The sequence below is a fragment of the Meriones unguiculatus genome (assembly GCF_030254825.1).
Source record: "Meriones unguiculatus strain TT.TT164.6M chromosome Y unlocalized genomic scaffold, Bangor_MerUng_6.1 ChrY_unordered_Scaffold_32, whole genome shotgun sequence".
Classification (NCBI taxonomy): domain Eukaryota; kingdom Metazoa; phylum Chordata; class Mammalia; order Rodentia; family Muridae; genus Meriones; species Meriones unguiculatus.
Genome location: NW_026843711.1, coordinates 2,067,582 through 2,081,757, shown reverse-complemented (window position 1 = coordinate 2,081,757; position 14,176 = coordinate 2,067,582). Strand labels below are relative to the sequence as shown.

General features: G+C 39.7%; 1 non-coding gene across 1 annotated transcript; it reads left to right on the top strand.

Annotated features, from left to right (window-relative positions):
* Nucleotides 1–13,283: 13,283 nt before the first annotated feature.
* LOC132651889 (U6 spliceosomal RNA) lies at nt 13,284–13,386 on the top strand. The gene has a single exon (XR_009589440.1). It is a non-coding gene; the product is annotated as a U6 spliceosomal RNA (small nuclear RNA).
* Nucleotides 13,387–14,176: the final 790 nt, after the last annotated feature.

Genomic DNA, 14,176 nt, shown 5'->3' with positions numbered 1-14,176 from the left:
ATCAAACTGAATGGAGAGAAACTTAAAGCAATCCCACTGAAATCAGGGACAAGACAAGGCTGCCCACTCTCTCCATATCTCTTCAACATAGTGTTGGAAGTCCTTGCTAGAGCAATAAGACAGTTGAAGGAGATCAAGGGAATACAAATTGGAAAGGAAGAAGTCAAATTATCACTATTTGCAGATGATATGATAGTATACGTGAGTGACCCCAAAAACTCTACCAGGGAACTCCTACAGCTGATAAACACCTTCAGCAAAGTGGCAGGATACAAAATTAACTCAAAAAAATCAGTAGCCCTCCTGTATACAAAAGACAAAAGGGCTGAGAAAGAAATTAAGGAAACAACACCCTTCACAATAGCCACAAATGACATAAGGTACCTCGGAGTAACCCTAACCAAGGAAGTCAAAGACTTGTATGAAAAAAATTTCAAATCTCTGAAGAAAGAATTAGAAGAAGATATGAGAAGATGGAAAGATCTCCCATGCTCATGGCTTGGTAGGATTAACATAGTAAAAATGGCCATCTTACCAAAAGCAATCTACAGATTCAATGCAATGCCCATCAAATTACCAACACAATTCTTTACAGACCTGGAAAGGAAAATTCTCAACTTCATATGGAATAACAAGAAACCCAGAATTGCTAAAACAATCCTCTACAATAAAAGATCTTCTGGAGGTATCTCCATCCCTGATCTTAAGTTGTACTATAGAGCAACAGTTTTAAAAACTGCATGGTACTGGCATAGAAACAGAATGGTGGATCAATGGAACCGAACAGAGGACCCAGAAATAAATCCACACACTTATGGACACCTGATTTTTGACAAAGACGCCAAAACCATACAATGGAAAAAAGATAGCATCTTCAACAAATGGTGCTGGTCTAACTGGATGTCTACATGTAGAAAAATGAAAATAGATCCATACTTGTCACCCTGCACAAAACTGAAGTCCAAGTGGATCAAAGACCTCAACATAAAACCAGACACATTAAATCGGCTTGAAAAAAAAGTGGGAAATACCCTAGAACTCATTGGTACAGGGGGAAACTTCCTGAACAGAACACCAACAGCACAGGCTCTAAGAACAACAACCAATAAATGGGACCTCATGAAACTGAAAAGCTTCTGTAAAGCAAAGGACACCGTCATCAAAACAAAGCGACCACCTACAGATTGGGAAAGAATCTTCACCAACCCTTTATCTGACAGAGGACTCATATCCAGTATATATAAAGAACTAAAGAAGCTGAAAAGCAGCAATCCAAGTAATCCACTTAAAAAATGGGGAACAGAGCTAAACAGAGAATTCTCTGTAGAGGAATACCGAATGGCAGAGAAGCACTTAAAGAAATGCTCAACCTCATTAGCCATTAGGGAAATGCAAATCAAAACAACCCTGAGATTTCACCTTACACCCATGAGAACGGCCAAGATCAAAAACTCAAGTGACAACACATGCTGGAGAGGTTGTGGAGAAAGGGGAACCCTTCTCCACTGCTGGTGGGAATGTAAACTTGTACAACCACTCTGGAAATCTATCTGGCGCTTTCTCAGACAACTAGGAATAGCACTTCCTCAAGATCCAGCCATACCACTACTGGGCATATATCCAAAAGAGGCTCAAGTACACAAAAAGGACATTTGCTCAACCATGTTTGTAGCAGCTTTATTTGTAATAGCCAGAAGCTGGAAACAACCCAGATGCCCCTCAACTGAAGAATGGATGCAGAAATTGTGGTACATCTACACAATGGAATATTACTCAGCAATGAAAAATAAGGAAATCATGAAATTTGCAGGTAAATGGTGGGATCTGGAAAGGATCATCCTGAGTGAGTTGTCTCAGAAGCAAAAAGACACACATGGTATATACTCACTCATATAGACATACAACATAGGACAAACCCACTAAAACCTGTGCATCTAAAGAAACTAAGCAAGAGAGAGGACCCTAACTAAAACGTCCAATCCCCATCCAGAAAGGCAAAGAGGATGGACATCAGAAGAAGAAGAAAACAGGAAACAACCTAGGAACCTACCACAGAGGGCCTCTGAAAGCCTCTGCCCTTCAGACTATCAAAGCAGATGCTGAGCCTGATGGGCAACTGTTGGGCAGAGTGAACGGAATTTTAGGTAAGAACTGGGAAATAGTAAGAGCTGGAGAGGACAGGGTCTCCACAAGGAGAGCAACAGAACAAGAAAATTTGAACATAGGGAACTTCCCAGAGACTCATACTCCAACCAAGGACTATTCATGGAGATAACCTAGAACCCCTGCACAGATGTAGCCCAGGGCAGTTCAGAGTCCAATTGGGTTACATAGTAATGTGAAGAGGGACTACCTCTGACATAATCTGATTGGCCTGTTCTTTGATCACCTCCCTCTGGGGGGGGGGAGCAGCCTTACCAGGCCACAGTAGAGGACAATACAGCCACTTTTGATGTGAACTGACAGACTAAGATCAGAAAGGAGAGGAGAACCTCCCCTATTAGTGGACTTGGGGAGTGGCATGCAAGCAGAGGGAGGAGGGAGGGTGGGATTGGGATGGGAGGAGGGAGGGGCTTATGGGGGGAGGCAGAATGAATAAAGTGTAATTGATGAAAAATTTAAGAAAAAAGGGAAAAAAATAATTTAAGAACCTTAAATGACTTTCAAAATTGGAGGAAAACATGGAGTTAGTCAATTGGCATGGAGCACGTCTGGCCCCCGGGGGCAATGGTCTCCTGAACCTACTCAGACCTCGGACACCACCACTGCTAGTTCTAGAACTGACGCAGGATGTTCCAACGAGGGGGTTAAGGCTTCTCATAATATTTCCTATAAGCCCACACCTGTTTGTCTATATCCCCCATTTTTATTCATTATTAGCCAGATAGAGCCAAGTAATTGTGGTAATGATACTTGCTTTTTTGCCCAATGCTGGAATGCTAGTAAAGTTAGGTATGCCCTGGTTACTCGCATGCCTCACTGGGTGCCTATGCCCATTGATGCCCCTCACGCTATGACTCTCTTCAGACAGAAAAGGGATCTTGGAACTACAGCCACCATTGTTACTACCATCTCATTGACGGCTGTTGGAGCTACCACCAGGGCATTAGCCATGAGTCATACTGGGCAGACTGCTCAGACCCTGAATAATCATTTAGCCAATGTAGCTCATGCCTTAGTTGTACATAAAGGAATTAATGCTCAACTAAAAGGAAGCTTGATGGTGTTCAATCAGAGGATTGACCTCTTGCAGGAGCAAATTGATACCCTATGGCAAATCGCTCAACCTGGCTGTCAATGAAAGTATGCTGGACTTTGTGTCACTAGCATACAACATGAGAATTTTTCCTGTGCTGCAAATCTGTCTAAACAATTGTCGAGCTATATTTTAGGTAATTGGACTGGAGAATTCGATACTACGATGGAGCAGCTGAGAGTGGCCATTGTCACAGTAAATTCTACCAGAGTGGTCGCAGGACTAGCCACAGGATTATCAACATGGATTGCTGCAGCCATGAATCATCTGAAGGAATGGGCGGGCATGGGAGGGTTAGCAGGCCTTCTGGTGTTGGTCTCCTTGGTTTGCCTGTGGTATATATGCAAGATTAGAGTCTCACAACAGTGTGATGCAGCCATGATCATTCAGGCCTTTACAGCCATTGAAGCAGGACATTCTCCCCAAGCATGGTTGGATACCATAAAAAGCTAAAATGATACGCTCAGGATGCGAGGCTAAGCACTGCACTCAGGGTCAGCCGCTTTGGACCCAGAGAAGAGCATGTCTGATTGCATGCGGGTTGATGCCCCAGGTCCCGCCTCTGAGAAAAAGGTATCGGACGGTCTGATGCTCTTTGGGTGGATGACACCTAAATGAACATCTGTACAAAGTCCCAATTTATTTCTAATATCAGAGATCAGACCTCTACTCTTGCCTGATGCGTCTAAAACAAAAAGGGGGAACTGTAGAGAGCTGCGGAATGCTATGCCTTAAAGATGGAGCTGGTTTCTGCCTTCCACCTTCCCGATGGTGAGTGCTCTCTGTCACGAACAACTCCACATTTGGCTAAGGCCGAGGATCTGGCTTGCTTCCATGTATGTGGACCTATCTGCATTGCCCCCGTGGCACGCCTGGGTTGGCTACCCAGAGGCTATTTAAGCTGTGGGCTGGCTTTCCCCGGGGTCCGAGGATTGTTCAATGTTCCTGAATAAACTGCATTGAAAAAAAAAAAAAAAAAGAAAAAGAAATGCACCTCTACAACAAAGACATACACTACCTCAGAGTAAAGGGCAGTAAAAATACTTTCAAGCAAATGGATCCAGAAAACAAGATGGGGTAGCTATCCTAATATCTAATAAAATAGACTTTCAATCAAAATTAATCAAATAAGATGTGGAGGGGCACTACATTATCTTTAAAGGAAAAAGCAAATCAGAGGACAGCACAATTCTGAACATCTATGCCCCAAATACAACAGCATGTATATTAATAAAGGAATCATTAGTAAAACTCAAACACATCATTGATCCCAAGACTTTAATAGTGGGAGACTTCAATGCCAAACTTTCACCAAGGGACAGATCATTTAGACAGAAGCCTAATTAAAAAAAAAAAAGGCACTTACATGGGTCCTAAAACAAATGGACCTTTTAGATGTCTATAGAACTTACTACCCAAACTCAAAAGAGTATACCTTCTTTTCAGCACCTAATGGACCTTCTTCAAAATAGACCATATAGTTTGTCACAAAGCAAGCCTCAACAAATAGAAGAGGATTTAAATAATCCACTGTACTCTATCTGACCAATAGGGTCTAAAGTTGGAACTCAACAACAATGGAATTTTTAAAAAAAGCCTACAAACAAATGGAAACTGACCAACTTGCTACGCAATGACAGCTGGGATAAGGAAGAAATAAAGAAAGAAATAAAAGCCTAACTAGAATTCAGTGAAAATGAAGGTACATCATACCCTAATTTATGGTACACAATGAAAGAAGTGCTCAGAGGAAAATTCATAGCACTAACTGGCTTCAAGAAGAAATTTGTGACATCTCATACAAGCAACTTAAAGGCCCACCTGAAATTCCTAGAAAAAAAAGAAGCAAATATACCTAAGAGGAGCAGATGGCTGGAAATAATCAAACTCAGGGCTGAAATCAATCAATTAGAAACAAAACTATTCAAATAATAAATGAAACCAAGAGCTGGTTGTTTGAGAAAATCAACAAGATAGACAAACTTTTAGCCAAAAATGATTAAAAGGCAGAGAGAAACTATCCAAATCAGCAAAATCAGAAATGAATGGGGAGACATAACTACAGACACTAAGGAAATCCAAACAATCATAAAGTCTTACTGTAAAATCCTTTATGCCACAAAATTCAAAAATCTAAAAGAAATGGACAATTTTCTAGAAAGAGTCCATCTAATAAAATTAGGTCAAGATAAGGAAGAAAGATTGAATAGTCCTATATCCCCCAAAGAAATAGAAGCAGTCATCAACCTTCTCCCTTCCAAAAAAAAAAAAAAAAAAAAACAAAAACCCTGAGCCAGATGGATTCAGTGCAGAATTCTACCAGACCTTCAAAGAAGTGCTAACTCCAATTCTCTCCACACCATTCCACAAAATAGAAACAGAAGGAGCGTTACTAAACTCATTCTATGTAGCCACAGTCACCTTGGTACACAGAGACCCAACAAAAAAGAGAACTTCAGACCAATCTCTCTTATGAACATTGATTCAAAAATACTCAATAAAATCCTTGCAAACAGAATCCAAGAACACATCAAAGATATCATCCACCATGATCAAGTAGGCTTCATCCCAGGCATGCAAGTAAGGTTCAACATATGGAAATCCATCAATGTAATCCACCACATAAACAAACTGAACCACATGATCACCTCCTTATATCCCGAAAAAGCATTTGACATAGTCCAACACCCAATCATGTTTAAAGTCTTGGGGACATCTTGGACACAGGGCACACACCTGAACATAATAAAGGCAATATACAGCAAGCCTATAGCTAACATCAAACTTAGTCAAGAAACTTAAATCAATTCCACTGAAATCAGGGACAAGAAAAGGCTGCCCACTCTCTCCAAATTTCTTCAACATTGTACCTGAAGTCCTAGCTAAAGCAATAAGACAACCAAAGGCAATCGAGGGGATAAAAATTGGAAAGGAAGAGGTCAAAGTGTCACTATTCACTGATGATATGATAGTATACATCAGACCCCCAAAATTCAGAGATCACCTTCAGCTGATAAACACCTTCAGCAAATGAGTCAGGATACAAAATCAACTCAAAAAAATCAGAAGCCCTCCTATATACCAAAGACAAAAGGGCCAAGAAAGAAATTAGGGAAACAACACCCTTCACAATAGCCACTAAAAATATGAAGTACCTTGGGGTGACTCTAACCAAGCAAGTGAAAGACTTGTTTGAAAAAAAAATTCAAGTCTCTAAAGAAAGAAATTAAAGTAAATACCAGAAGATGGAAAATTCTCCGGTGCTCATGGATTGCTAGGAATAACATTCTGAAAATGGCCATCCTACCAGAAGCAATCTACAGATTCAATGCTATTCCCACCAAAATACCAACTCAGTTCTTTACACACTTTAAAAGAAAGATTCTCAGCTTCAGATGGAGAAACAAAAAACTTGGAATCTCCACAATGATCCTGTACAACAAAAGATTATCTGGAGGTATCAAAATGGACGACAGAACAATAGGACTAAAAGCTGCATGATATTGTCACAGAAAGAGAAAGGAGGATCAATGGAACTTAAGAGAAGACCCAGAAATAAACCCACACATCTATGAATATTTGATTTTTGACAAAGAAGCCAAAACCATTCAGTGGAAAAATGACAACATCTTTAACAAATGGTGCTGCTCCACTGGATGTGTATATGCAGAAAAGTGAAAATAGATCCATATTCATCAACCTACACAGAAGTCCAAGTGGTTGAAAGGTCTCAACATAAAACCAGATAATCTAAATCGGTTAGAATAAAAGGATGGAAGAGCCTTGAACTCAGTGGCACAGGAGACAAGCTCCTGAATAGAACACCAACAACACAGGCTCTAAAAACAACAGTCAATAAAGGGGACCTCATGAAATTGAAAAGCTTCTGTAAAGCAAAGGACACCATCATCGGAATAAAAGACACCCTACAGGCTGGGAAATGATCTTCACTAACCCTGTATCTGTCAGAGGGCTCATATCCAGAATACATGAAGAACTAAATAAGTTAAAAAGCAAAAGATCAAGTAATACAATTAAAAAATAGTGTCTGGGGCGAAACAGAGAATTCTCTGTAGAGGAATATAGAATGGCAGAGAAACACTTAAAGAGATGCTCAACACCCTTAGTCATCAGGGAGATGCAAATCAAAATGACAATGAGCTTTCGCTTTACACCCATAAAAATGGCTAAAATAAAAAACTAAAATGAGAAGACATGCTGGAGAGGTTTTGTAGAAAGGGGAATCCTCCTACATTGCTCTTGGGAATGTAAATTGGCATAACCACTTTGGAAGTCAATCTGGTGCTTTCTCAGACAACTAGGAACAGTGCTTCCTCAAGACCCACCTATACCACTGCTAGCTGGGTATATACCCAAAATTTGCTCAAGTACACAAGAAGGACATTTGGACAACCATGTTTGTAGTTGCTTTATTTGTAATTTCTAGAACTTGCAAATAACCTAGATGTCCATCATCAGTGGAATGGATGCAGAATTGTGGTATTTTTACACAATGGAATAGTACTCAGCAATCAAATCTGAAGAAATCATGAATTTTTCAGGCAAATGGTAGGCTCTAGAAAAGATCACTCTGAGTGAGGTATCCCAGAAGGAGAAAGACACATAGTATATACTCACTTATATAGACCTTTAAGATATGATAAACATAATGAAATCTATACACCTAAAGAAGATAAACAAAAAAGAGCACCTGGGGTAAGACGATCAATCCTCACTTAGAAAGACAAATGTAATGTTCATTGAACTTAGGAGAATATAAGTAACAGGATGGGAGACTACAGCAGATGGCCTCTGAAAGACTACATATCAGTGTATCAAAGCAGATGCTAAGACTAATAAGTAAATCTTTGGCAGAGTGCAGGGAATCATATGAAAGAAGGGGGAGTTAGTATGACGTGGAATGTAAAGGAGCTCCACAAGACCAAATATATCTGGGCAGAGGGGTCTTTTTATGAGACTGATACTCCATCAAGGACCATGTATGAATAAAATGTAGAACCTCTGCTCTGATGTAGCCCAAAGTAGCTCAGTAACCAACTGGATTCACATAGTAAGGGGGACAGCATCTATTTCTGAAAGAAAATCAAGGGCAGGTTCTTTGACCTCCTCACCCCGCAAGGGAGGAGCAGTCCTGCTAGGCCACAGAATAGGACTTTGCAACCAGTCCTGAAGATACCTGGTAAAACAGGGTCAGATGACAGGGGAGAAGGTTCTCCCCAAATCAGTGGACTTAGAAAGGAGTATGAAGGAGATAAGGGAAGGAGGGTGCGATTGGGAAGGAACGAGGGAGCAGGAAACAGCTGGGATATAGTTAATAAAATATAACTAATAATAAAAATAAAAAACCTGTTTTTGTAATATTAAAACAAGTGAAATCATAAAGCACATTTATAATTTTAAAAGTCAAAACCAGACTTTAAAATTTACCCGTGAAAATAATACAATTTTATTATTATTATTATTATTATTATTATTATTAAATTTTAATTTCTCTAATTCCCTTAATACATGAACTTGTTCCCTTTCTAATTGGACTTTCTCTTGGAGAACAGTAATATTGTCCTGCAGTGGTCCCGCATCTCCCTCCACATGTGGCAGGGAAAGCCACAGGAGCAGAGGGCACAGGAGGACAGCCTGAATTATTTGTTAGTTTCTTCCCCTGACTTCATTTCATCCTCACTCTCTAGATCTTGAATTATTTTCTGCTCTCAAATTACTCAAATCTGTATGAGCTACTTTCTGAATATTTTCAATAACCTTAGAAGTCCTTTTTTCTGCCTGTTTGGCTATTCTAATTTCCCCAAGTAACTCTTTAGCTTGTGAGATTTCTTCCCCCAAGTCTCTAGATGGAAACCAGAGACAAACTTCATTTACAAACTAAAGGGTATAAGGGCATTTCACCCAATTCCTCATCTTTATTAGCATTGATTTTAGAGTACTCATTAACATCTCCCTGCTATTTCTTTTGAGCCGGGATTTCCCTGCCTGCCTAGCTTGTCTTCCTTCCTGTGATGGGTGGTCATCATGAAACACATTTTTTTTCTTATTTATCCAGAGATCCAAAATGTTTTTTTCACAGTAGCAAAACATCTGTTCCAAGTGGCAAGGCACTGACGAATTCACTGAAGATTACACAAAGTTTGCAGTCTGCTTCCCAACGTTGCAAGGAGTTTGCTATCTACTGCTCAGACTCTGACCACAAAAAAAAAAAAGTCTCTGAGACAAAGAACTTAGACAAACCCACATCTGCCAAGACCAAGAGGCAAAATTCCATTTACCAGACTCCTTCAGAATACAGACAATTTCTGGGTCTGGTTTCATTGAAAAAAAGAAAATCTGTGAGTGTAAAAGGAAAAATGATGGGAAATAAACTATTTGACAGCTAGTTTTTTCCAAACTAGTGTTGCCAAACCTCTATGAGCAGGGTTGCCTTGGATGACCTGGCTAGATGAGGAGCTATGTCCTACTCAGCGGTCAGTGAGGAACCCTCCTGCTCCTAGTGTTTACATTTAAAATCAGGGTTCCAGGACAGTGAAATATGTCTGTGTTATATGCCAAGGACACAGGAGCAGCTGTGTTCCTGCTGTGGTCCTCCAGACAAACTAGTGCCAGGACTCCTTGCTCAGATGTGCCTCCTGAGCTCATAGGAGGGAACTGGGTAAACACTAGATTATGAGTAGAATACTTTACTACATAATGAGTTCCTGGAAAGCATAACTTACACATTCAAACTCTGCCCTTCTTTAGCGGAATCTCTTCTCAATGTTACAAGTCATTGTAAAAGTTGTCAACATATTATTTTTATTGCTTATGTGGGAAGTTGACATAATATTTATACACTCCTTTTCTATTACTCACAGGTTCAAATTCTTACCCATTGTGCCACTCTATTTTTTTTCTTTAAAATACACCAATTGAAAGATGTTTTGTTCATCTAATCATTGGCACATGATCAGAGTTTCAGTGCCAAATCCTTTAAAGAAAACTGAGTTCAGGCTTGCCACACCCTGGTACCACCACCAAGGAGAAGACATCAGTCCTAAAGAGCTCTATACCTCAATACCTTGATCACCATTCTTAATGTATTTATTTATTACAATTTGTTCACATTGTATCTCCTCTGCTGCCCCCTGCCTCTTCTGCTCCCACGTCCACCCATTCAATAAAAACAAGGACCTAGGTTATCTCCATGAATAGTCCTTGGTAGGAGTATGAGTCTCTGGGAAGTTCCCTGTGTTCAAATTTTCTTGTTCTGTTGCTCTCCTTGTGGAGACCCTGTCCTCTCCAGCTCTTACTATTTCCCACTTCTTACATAAAATTCCATTCACTCTGCCCAACAGTTGACCATCAGGCTCAGCATCTGCTTTGCTAGTCTGTAGGGCAGAGGCTTTCAGAGGCCCTCTGTGGTAGGTTCCTAGTTTGTTTCCTGTTTTCTTCTTCTGGCTTTCAGAAGCCCTCTGTAGAAGGTTCCTAGGTTGTTTCCTGTTTTCTTCTTCTTCTTCTGATGTCCATCCTCTTTGCCTTTCAGGATGGGGATTGACCGTTTTAGTTAGGGTCCTCTCTCTTGCTTAGTTTCTTTAGATGCACAGGTTTTAGTGGGTTTGTCCTATGTTGTATGTCTATATGAGTGAGTATATACCGTGTGTGTCTTTTTGCTTCTGGGACAACTCACTCAGGATGATTCTTTCCAGGTCCCACCATTTACCTGCAAATTTCATGATTTCATTATTTTTCATTGCTGAGTAATACTCCATTGTATAGATGTACCACAATTTCTGCATCCATTCTTCAGTTGAGGGGCATCTGGGCTGTTTCCAGCTTCTGGCTATTACAAATAAGGCTGCTACAAACATGGTTGAGCAAATGTCCTTTTTGTGTACTTGAGCCTTTTTTGGATATATGCCCAGGAGTGGTATGGCTGGATCTTGGGGAAGTGCTATTCCTAGTTGTCTGAGAAAGCGCCAGATTGATTTCCAGAGTGGTTGTACAAGTTTAAATTCCCACCAGCAGTGGAATAGGGTTCCCCTTTGTCCACAACCTCTAGAACCCCTGCACAGATATAGTCCATGGCAGTTCAGTGTCCAAGTGGGTTACATAGTAATGGGAAGAGAAATGACATAATCTGATTGGCCTGCTCTTTGATCACCTCCCCCTGAGGGGGGAGCAGCCTTACCAGGCCACAGTAGAGGACAATGCACCCACTTTTGATGTGAACTGATAGAGTAAGATCAGAAAGGACAGGAGAATCTCCTCTATCAGTGGACTTGGGGAGTGGTATGCATGCAGAAAGGGAAGGAAGGGTGGGATCGGGAGGGGAGGAGGGAGAGGCTTGTGGGGGGATACAAAATGAATAAAGTGTAATTAATAAAATAAAAAATTAAATTAAATTAAAAAAATAAACTAAAAAAAAAAAAGAAAAGAAAACAAGGACCTAACAGACTAGGATCAGAAGGAATAAAGAGAAACCCTACCCTACCAATGGACTTGGGAAGGGAATGTGTGTAGAAGAGGGAAAAAGGTAGGGATTAGGAGGGCAGGAGGGAGGAAACTAGAGGGGGGATACAAAGTAAATAAAGTATAATTAAAAATAAAATAATGGAAAAGGTGAACAAATTGTAATAAATAATAAATAAATAAAATTTTAAAAAGAAATCATGAAATTTGCAGAGAAAAGGTGGGAACTGGTGAGGATCAACCTGAGTGAGCTATTCCAGAAACAAAATGAAACTCACGTTATATGTTCACTCAAATAGACATATAATATAGGATAAACCTACTAAAATATGTACACCTACAGAAACTAATCAAGATGGAGGACTGGCTAAAATTATCTACTAGCATCCCAAAAGGCAAATATGTTGAACAACAGAAGAAGCAGAAAACAGGGAACTAGCGAGGAGCCTACCACAGAGGGACTCTGAAAGGCTCTGCCCTGCAGACTATCAAAGCAGATGCTGATACTTAAGGCCAACTGTTGGACAAAGTGCATGGAATCTAATGAAAGGAGTGGGAAATACTAAGATCTGGAGAGGACAGGGGCTCCACAAGGACAGCAACAGGACCATAAAAATCTGAGCACAAGTGTCTTTCTTGAAACTCCAACCAAGTACCATGCATGGTGATAACCTAGAACCTCTGCACAAATGTAGCCTATGGCAGCTCAGTGTCCATTTGGGTTCCATAGTAATGGGAATAAGGATTCCCTTAACATGAACTGATTGGCCTTCTTATTGATCTTCTCACCCTGATCGGGGAGCAGCCTAACCAGGCCACAGAAAAAGAGAATGTAGCTCCTGATGAGATCTGATAGATTAGGTTCAGAAAGAAGGAGAGGAAGACTTCCCCTATCAGTGGACTTGGGGAGGGACATACGTGGAGAAGGGGGAGGGAAGGTGGGATTGGAAACAGATGAGGTTTTTTGAGGGGAAACAAAGTGAATAAAATGTAATTTATAAAAACTAAAATAAAAATAATAAAAAAGTATAATTCATTTTGGATTTATATTATAGGAGGGTGAGCTTTGAGGTTGATATGCCAATGAAAGTGACCAGACAGAATGGAATGTATGTCTCCTAGTCTCTGATATAAAAATATAAAATAAAAATATAATAATTTTATATTATTGTTTATGTTGGTCTCGGTATCTCTATTTCTGAATCTGTCTCTCTAGCCCTCTCTTTCTGTCTCTTACATTATCCCTCTCTCTGCCTGCCACTTGTGGTTCAGTATGAAAAGCTCTCAGATTTGGTGGAGGACTACAACAAGATGATTGTATGCTGAGGTGATATCATGGATGGCTTCTCTAACAATACAAGCAATGTACTAATTAAATGCTTTTTGTTCAAAGATTTGACTTGGCCAGGGAGCATTTTCACAAAAAAAATAATCCACTGACTGAGGACAAGTGTGCATTTACCAATTAATGATTGAATCTCTGATAATGTGAAACTCACAAGTCAGCAACAAGTGAATTTATTAATGACCACTTGAAAGAAATATGTGTTGCTTGCTTTGGCAGCAAATATGGTAAAATTGGAAAGCTACAGAGAAGATTAGCATAGCCCATGATAAAGGATGACATACAAATTCATGTAGAGTTCCATATTTTTTTAAGAAATTAAAGAAAACACAAATAGATGAAATTGTGGAGAAAAGAACTTAGAGAAAAAAACAGGTAAGAGGTAAGCATAGCCAATATACTACAAGAGATGGAAGAAAGAATCTCAGGTGTGGAAGATACAATGGAAGAAATTGATGTATCAGTCAAAGAACATGATAAATATAAAAAATTCCTGACAAAGAACATACAAGAAATACAAGACAACATAAAAAGACAAAACCTAAGAATAATAAGAATATAAGAAACAGAAAATTCCCTGATCCAAGGCCCAGAAAATATTTTCAACAAAACTATTGAAGAAAATGTCTCCAACTTAAAGGAGAGGCCAATAAGAATACAAGAGGTATACAAAACGCCCAATAAATTAGTCCAGAAAAGAAAATTTTCCTGCCACATAATAATAAAAACAATAAACATACAGAGCAAAGAAAAAAAAATACTAAAGCTGCAAGAGCAACAGGCCAAATAACATATAATGGCAAACCCATCAGAATCACACCTGACTTCTCACAGAGACTATGAAAGCCAGAAGGGCTTGGATGAATATCATGCAGACCCTAAGAAAACACAGATGTCAGCCCAGGATGCTATAGCCAGTCAATCTCTCCATAATCATAGATGGAGAAAACAAGATGTTCAATGACAAAACAAATTTCAACAATACTTACACAGAAATAGAGCATTACAGAAGACGCTAGAAGGGAAAATACAACCCAAGAAAACTAGCTACTTTCAAGAAAACACAGGACATAATTAACCTCACTACAGTAAAACAAAAA